Source organism: Elaeis guineensis, chromosome 11, assembly GCF_000442705.2.
Source record: "Elaeis guineensis isolate ETL-2024a chromosome 11, EG11, whole genome shotgun sequence".
Lineage (NCBI taxonomy): Eukaryota > Viridiplantae > Streptophyta > Magnoliopsida > Arecales > Arecaceae > Elaeis > Elaeis guineensis.
In genome coordinates this window covers 60,252,796-60,261,729 of record NC_026003.2, presented here as the reverse complement: position 1 = coordinate 60,261,729, position 8,934 = coordinate 60,252,796, and positions in this window count along the sequence as shown.

Here is an 8,934-nt window from a genome sequence, read left to right as displayed (position 1 = left end):
CATTTAAGTATCTAAGGATTCTTTTAACAGCATTCAAATGAGATTCTTTAGGATTAGATTGATATCTAGCACATAAGCAAACACTAAACATGATATCAGGCCTACTTGCAGTTAAATATAATAATGAGCCAATCATACCTCTATAGTATTTTAAGTCTACACATTTACCTTCATCATCCTTGTCAAGCTTACATGAGGGACTTATTGGTGTGCCAATTGGTTTGCAGTTCTCCATTCCAAATCTTTTGAGTAGTTCCTTGGTGTACTTGCTTTGGGTGATGGAGATTCCCTCTTTTGATTGTTTGATTTGGAGTCCGAGGAAGAAGGTGAGTTCTCCCATCATGCTCATCTCGAACTCCCCCTGCATAAGCTTAGCAAAGTCTTGACAAAGGGATTCATTAGTAGACCCAAAAATTATGTCATCAACATAAATTTGTATAATTAGCATATCATTTTGATTTCTTTTAATAAATAGGGTTGTATCTACATTACCTCTTGAAAAACCATTATTCATTAAAAATTTGCTTAGCCTTTCATACCATACTCTAGGTGCTTGTTTTAATCCATATAAAGCTTTATTTAATCTAAAGACATGATTAGGAAAAGCATGATTTTCAAATCCGGGTGGTTGTTCTACATATACTTCTTCAGAGATATATCCATTTAAAAATGCACTTTTAACATCCATTTGAAATAATTTGAATTTCATAAAGCAAGCATATGCAAGTAGAAGTCTAATAGCTTCTAATCTAGCAACAGGTGCAAAGGTTTCATCAAAATCAATTCCTTCTTCTTGATTATATCCCTTAGCAACCAGTCTTGCTTTATTTCTAATTACATTTTCATGCTCATCTAATTTGTTTCTAAAGACCCATTTTGTGCCAATTATTGAATAATCTTTAGGTCTTGATACTAAGGTCCAAACATTATTTCTTTCAAATTGATTAAGTTCCTCTTGCATAGCATTAATCCAATTATGATCATTTTCAGCTTCTTCAAAAGTTTTAGGTTCAAGATGAGATACAAAAGCACAATGATTAACTGCATCTCTTAGTGAAGAACGGGTTTTTACCCCATGCATAGGGTCACCAATAATTAACTCCTTAGGGTGGTTGTGAACATACCTCCATTCCTTGGGTAGGTCATTTGTACCTTGAGGTTGTTTTTGAATTTCTTCACCTCTTTCATTTTGTTCGTCTTCTTGATCCTTGTCTTTTGGAGTTGCTGAATCTTTCAGAGTAATCTCCTTCATACCTTCTATTAGTGGATCTGCATCATCAACACCCTCATTCTTCCTTGAAGGAAGATCGTTAGATTCATCAAAAATAACATGTATGGACTCCTCAACTACTAAAGTTTTTTTGTTGAAAACTCTAAATGCTTTACTAGTAGAGGAGTAACCTAGAAAGATTACTTCATCTGATTTTGCATCAAATTTACCAAGTTTTTCTTTGCCATTATTTAATACAAAGCATCGGCAACCAAAAACATGAAAATATACAATATTTAGTTTTCTTCCTTTCCAAAGTTCATAGGGGGTTTTCTTTAAAAATTGTCTAATTAAAGCACGATTTAAAATGTAATATGCTGTGTTAATTGCTTCCGCCCAAAAATATCTTGGAAGGTTGCTTTCACACAACATGGTACGGGCCATTTCTTCTAAGGTTCTATTTTTCCTTTCAACTACCCCATTTTGTTGGGGTGTCCTAGGAGCAGAGAAGTTATGGCCAATTCCATTTTCATCACAAAAATTTTCAAAATCTTGATTTTCAAATTCAGTTCCATGATCACTTCTAATATTTTGAATTGAAAAACCTTTTTCATTAGAGACTTTTCGATGAAATTTAGTGAAAATATGAAAGGTTTCATTTTTGTGAGCCAAAAAGAAAACCCAAGTAAAACGAGAGTAATCATCTATAATTACAAAGCCATATCATTTTCTTCCTAGACTGGTGGTTCTTGTTGGTCCAAATAAGTCCATATGTAAGAGCTCTAATGGTCTAGAAGTTGAAACAGTGTTTTTGGATTTAAATGATACTCTAGTTTGCTTACCTAATTGGCATGCATCACAAATTCTATCCTTTTCAAAATTCAGTTTTGGCAAACCGAAAACTAAATCTTTCTTAATTAATTTTGAAAGAGAATGCATGCTGATATGTGCAAGTCTACGATGCCACAGCCAACTAGTCTCATTGATTTTAGCATTCAAGGATACTAGGCATTGCATGTCTAATTTGGCTAAGTCATTCAAATCTATCATATAAACATTGCCATGCCTATGTCCTATAAATTTAATGCCATCGTTAATAGGACTAGTCACAATGCAAACAGATGACTCAAAAACTACTTATACCCTTTATCACAGAATTGACTAATGCTAAGTAAGTTATGCTTTAAACCTTTAACTAGTAAAACATTCTCAATGTATTTGGAGGGAGTGATACCAATGTTACCTATCCCGATGATCTTTCCTTTGCCATTATCTCCAAAGGTGACCATCCCTCCATCCTTAGCATCAAGCGTGATGAATTGTGATTCATCACCAGTCATGTGTCTCGAGCATCCGCTGTCAAGATACCATTTTCTGTTTCCTTCTTGGGATGCTAGACACACCTGCAAGCAAAGGTCAAGTTTCTGTCTTAGGTACCCAAGCTTTCTTGGGTCCTTTCAGGTTAGTCAGAATGGTTCCTTTTGGAACCCATATTTTCTTTGTGTTTGCATATTTGTTAATAAGACATGTGTATGATTTATGTCCTATCCTACCACAGTTGAAACAAGTAATATTTGTAGACTTGTTACTTGAATAATTTACATAAATATCCTTCAGAAATTTTTGTTTCTTCAGAGGTTTATAGCCAAGTCCAGCCTTATCATATATAGCTTTCTGATTATCAAGAATCATATTTAGTTTGTTTGAACTTAAGGTGAACTTATCTACTATAGATTTCAGCTTGTTAATTTCATCCTTTAAGTTTTGATTTTCTTGAATCAAGGTGAATTTTTCAATTGACAGGTTTTCAGTTTGTTTCACTAAGGACTGATTTTCCAATTTCAGTTCTTTGTTTTTCTTTCCTAGTTTCTTTAATTCATCAATTGAATCATAGAATGCTTCATGCAATTCTTCAAATGTGAATTCACTAGTGGATTCAGAAGTTACCTCATTTTCATGTGCCATCAGGCACAGGTTGGCTTGTTCTGTTGAGGTTTCCTCGTCGGAGCTTGAGTCATCACTCGCACTCCAAGTCGCCATCATTGCCTTCTTTTTGAACTTTGTGGGACCTTTCTTCAGTTGTGGACATTCGGATCTGAAATGTCCCGGCTTCTTGCACTCGTAGCATATAAGGGGTTGATCTTTCTCTTTCTCTTTGCTTTGTTCCCCTTTTGTGAATGACTTCTTTCTCATCCCCTGTTTCCTTTTTCTTAAGAACTTCTTGAATCTCCGGGTGATGAGTGCCATCTCTTCATCCAGTTCTTCATCTTCAGTGTCATCCGTTTCATAATCAGGCGAAGTTGTGGATTTGAGGGCAATGGTTCTTTTATTTTTGACTTCATCCTCTTGATGTTACTTCATGCTAAGTTCATGAGTCATCAAGGATCCAAAAAGTTCTTCTAGAGGTAGAGTGTTCAAGTCCTTTGCTTCTTGGATGGCAGTCACCTTGGCTTCCCAAGTTCTTGGCAGTGACCTGAGAATCTTCCTTACAAGTTCACTGTTAGTATAAGATTTGCCAAGACTCTTCAAACCATTAATTATATCAGTAAAATGAGTAAACATAGCAGTTATGGACTCATCATGCTCCATCTTAAACAATTCATATTTATGTACAAGCATGTTTATTTTAGACTCTTTTACTTGATTTGTTCCCTCATGGGTTACTTCTAACCTATCCCATATTTCTTTAGCAGATGCACAAGTAGAAATGCGATTGAATTCACTTGCATCTAGTGCACAATAAAGAACATTCATGGCTTTGGCATTTAATTGTGCCAATTTTTTGTCAACCTCATCCCATTCTTTCTCAGGTTTGGTTGACTCCTCACCATCTATAATCTTGGTGGGTGTGTGAGGACCGTTCACTATGATACTCCACATATCATAGTCGAGTGCTTGTATGAAAATCTTCATCCGAGCTTTCCAATAGGTGTAATTAGACTCATTGAAAAGTGGAGGTCGGTTTGTTGATTGCCCCTCGGCTAGAGAAGTACCAACATGGGTTGCCATAGATCTTTGGCACTTTGATTGTTAGATCAAAGAAGGGCTAGAGCACCGGGCTCTGATACCACTTGTTGCCCAGCTATGCAACCCAAGAGGGGGGGATGAATTGGGTTTCTAAAAATTTTAGAATTGATTAATTACTTATGATGAACAAGACAAAGATTTTAATTCAATATTAAATACCTAAAACAGGAATGCAAGGATATAATAAAGAAATAAAGTGAAGCGATAAAGCACACCACAAACACAAGGATTTATAGTGGTTCGGTGCCAACCCTGCACCTACATCCACTCCCCAAGCTCCTACTTGGGAATTTCAATCCACTATACTTGTATTCAACCTGAATACAAAACGTCGAAAACTCCGACACTAGCTATCCCAAGCTAGATCACTTGTTTTCCAGGTACAAGTAAACCCAAAACACTCCGATTTCAGGTTCGGATCAACCTTTCCTTGTTTTGGAAATCCTCCAAAAACAAGAACAAAAACTCATAAAGAGTTAGAAAATTTTGAGCACAGATTAATACAATAACAGCTCCTTTAAATGAGCGAATATAACAATTAAAACTTTACTCAAATGAAGAACCCCTTTTCGGATTTTCTCAAAGTGGATGAACGCTTGAACGAATGCTTGAGAAGAGGTTGATTGTTGATTGAAGATCTCTTGAAAGCTTTGGAAGATCTCTAGATCAAGGTTGAACAATAGGTTTGAAAGATCCTCTCTTTGAAAGCTCTTGAATCTCTTTCACAATCTCTCGTGTGGATTTTGGATCCTCTTTTCTTTTTCTCTCAAATTATCTCGTGGATCCTCTCAATGAATTTTATCTCTCTTTTGATCTGCCGATTGATCTTCTGTTTTCTCTCCAATTTGATCTGCTATTTAATCTGCAATTTCTTTCACCATTTCAAGCATTTTATAGCATTAAAAGCAAGAGAAAACAATTTAGGCAGATAAAGAGCCGTTAGAGCAATTTTAGGAAGCATAAAAGGCAATTAAAACGGGCAAAAAAATAGCCGTTGCTGACATTTTCCGTCGCAGGGGTCGACTCATGAGTCGACTCATGCTACATGAGTCGACTTCTGTTGCACAGATCAGACAGTCTTGATTTCTGGATTTTTCGGCTCAAATCAGCAGAGGTCGACTCATGAGTCGACTCATGCCTTGTGGGTCGACTCATGAGTCGACTCACAGGTCGTGCCAAGCCAAAAATCCAGCGTGCCATGGGAATTTTTTTTTTTTGCGTGCCAATCAGCTCATAGTGCCATGAGTTGACTAATGAGTCGACTCATGCACTTCAAACCTTCATAACTTCAAAAATATAAGTCCAAAAATAATGAAATTTTACCAATAGTTTACAAATCATTTGTTCTATCAAATGATACTATCAAATCAGGATTTTAGTAAAATTATGATTTTGCCCTTGAAGAGCATAAGGACTTTTTCAATTTAAAATTGTTTGTATCCCTTCAATCTGCTTTGTAATCATCAAAATCAATCTAGGAGCAACAATTTGATATTTTGAAATACAATGTGGACAATCTGATCAAAGTTGACAGTTGAACTCTGAGGTGTCCTATGAGCATTTTGGTCAAGGGGATGAATTATATGAAAACTATATCTGTATGGGTTCTAAGGATGTTGTTCTACACATTCGACCTATCCGACCGTCGGGTACCATTGCTAGATGGTCCCTTCGATTGGTATAAAAATTTATTCTTATACTACCGATTTAGTTTTGAACCTATGAGGTCATACACATTAGAGTGCACAATACGATCGGATGGTTGATCAACAATTAAGAATCGTTCTAGGGTTAAATGATCAATACGATTGACATTTAACCTAGTGCAAGTGTTGCAGGAGGATCGATTAGCAATTTGATTGATAATTGGCTTAATTTGATTAAGCCAATGGACTGAGATTAAGTCTAATTGAATATGATTTAATTAGATTTAGTTTAGACTTGATTGGATCAAGTCAAATTGATTTATTGGATAAGCCAAATGCAAGGAAAAACTAATCCTAGTTCAATTAGGACTTGGATCAACCTAATTTCTAATTCGATTAGAAAATTAAATCAGATATAAATCTGATTTAATCTGATTAAATTAGATTTTTAATTGGTTTAAGACTTATTTTAATTTGGTTGATTTGGTTTTGGTTTGATTTGGTTTGAGAAACAAAATTTGAACAAGTCATAGATTGAATCCTAGTAAGACTAGGATTCCACCTTGCGCCACCTTAGCCCCCCACACCCACTCTTTCTTATTTTATGTGGCAAAATCTTCTCTCCCAGGCCTACACGCATGCCCAAAGCTTTATACTCTTTCTCTCTTACATGGAATGTGGTTGTGGAACAAGTCAAAGTAGGAATTATTTTAGATTTCAAATTCTATGAGATAGAATTTTAGGAAACCAAAACTTTTTCCTTATGGCACTGATTTTACCCAGATTTTTTTTGAAATTTTCATGATTTTATGGCACATATTGTGTGCCCTTTCCTGGTGGTCCATGATAGAAAAAGAAGGAGGAGGGGCCCAAGAGTTGGGCATCACTTGTCTTGCCCTGTTTGGATTTTTCTTGACTAGATATTTGACCTAGACAAAGATTCTTCATATCTCATTATTTAAGATGAATTTTTTCTTAAAATTTTCTTAGATTACAGAGCATTGAGAGTCCTTTGGCATGTATGAAAATTAGGGAGAAAGAATGTTAGGGCGTGGAGATATAATAGACACAAAACTAGGTGTCTAGGTGAGAACAAAGAGAAGAAGAAGAGGGTCTTCTTCTAGGGTTGCTGAGTTCACCTCTTTTCTTCATCCATCTGTGAGTTTTCTGAGAGTGTCTCATATCTAAAACTCCTTTTATATCTCATCTTTGGAAGAGTCCAAATCAAGAAGGAGGCATCTGATCGACTATCGAAGAAGGATCAGCACAGTACTAGCATACTGTGCTGATTTCCTGGACCAGAACTTCTGATCGTGATTCATGGCTCGTGTGGATGACTTCTAGTGGCCGAATGCACGTGCAGCTCACAACATCATCCTAAATCTAGATCAATAAAGTTAGAATGTCTAACTTGCAAGGTAATAGATCTGATCTATTATATTTTACATACATTTGATGTAGTATAGAAATATGTTGATATGATCAACATGTAGTTCTTACTCTTTATATTTTAATTTTTAATTTCATACCATGTAATAATCATGTAATAAATCTTAGATCTAGGGATTCTCTAATTTTGTAAGATAAATGTTGATTTGTTTTAGTTTTTCGCTGCCTGATCTTGAAAAAATTTCAAGATCTAACCCTGAAATCCTAGATCTGGTTTCTTCACATAGGATACCTCAAAGTTCAACTGTCAACTCTGATCAGATTGTCTACATTGTGTTTCAAAATATCAAATCTATCTAATAGATTATCCTGGCCAAGGTTTTGCTAAATTGAAATACAGCGACTCATTCTTCTCCAACTCTTGGAGTGGTCAATCTCATCTCGATCACAGTCTGACTTCGCAAGTACTTGACTGTGCCCAGAAGCCTTCCATCACTGAATTAAAAATTTAGTTAGTCCAGTACCAAAGCACAGTGAGTTGCTTACAAGTCACTGAGGTGATCTCAGGTCTAAGGGATATTTATACCTATATCCCATCAGAGACATTCTCGACAGTAGAATGCTCTAGAGTTGTCACGTTCAATGATGATGTACCCTTACATCTCACCTGTATACTATACCAGTATCTCTATACTCTTTGGTCAAGAGGACAACCAACCCATATGGCCTACAGCGACCTATGCTCGATAGAAGCTGTCATCCTTATTAACAGCCTATCATTTGGTCGTGAAAAGTTTTAAGGACTAATCGATAAATTCTCTCTTTATCGAACCTAAATAGTCCTAAGGATTTCATCACAACAATGGAGTTCATTAGAAGATAAAAACTTATGATGAAAATATCAAAAATATATTTTATTTATTAACAAATCAATTACAATACAAGGTTGCTCAACCATCAATAGGTTGATGATTTGCTTTTGGGATATATTTTCCAACAACTCCCACTTGTCCTAAAGCCACTCGGCACGATATCTAATACCCATCTTCGACTTGTGGTTGTCGAAGTCCTTTATCGCCAGGGCTTTAGTGAAGGGGTCGGTCAGGTTCTCCTTTCTATCGATCTTTTGAAGATCGACGTCTCCTCGATCTATGATCTTTCGGATCAGGTGGAAGTGGTGCAAAATGTGCTTCGTCCGCTGGTGTGCTTTGGGTTCCTTCGCCTAAGCAATGACACCAGTACTGTTGCAGTAGAGCAGGACCGGACCATCAAGGGAGAGTGCTACTCTGAGCTCGGTGATGGATTTTCTCAGCCACACAGCTTCCTTCGCGGCATCTGATGCTGTGATGTACTCTACCTCACAAACATAGTCTGCCACAGTATGCTGCTTGAAACTCTTCCAGTAGATGGCTCCACCATTCAGAGTAAAGATATAACCCGATATGCTTCTGCTGTCATCATGGTCAGATTGAAAGCTGGAGTTTGTGAACCCCACAAGTTTCAGATCTGACTTGCCATAAACCAACCATTGGTTCTTAGTATTTTTCAAATACTTAAGGATGACTTTAATAACTTTCCAGTGGTTTTCTTCAGGATCAGATTGGTATCTACTCACTACTCCTAGTAAGTATGCCACATCTGACCTTGTACATGTTATGGCGT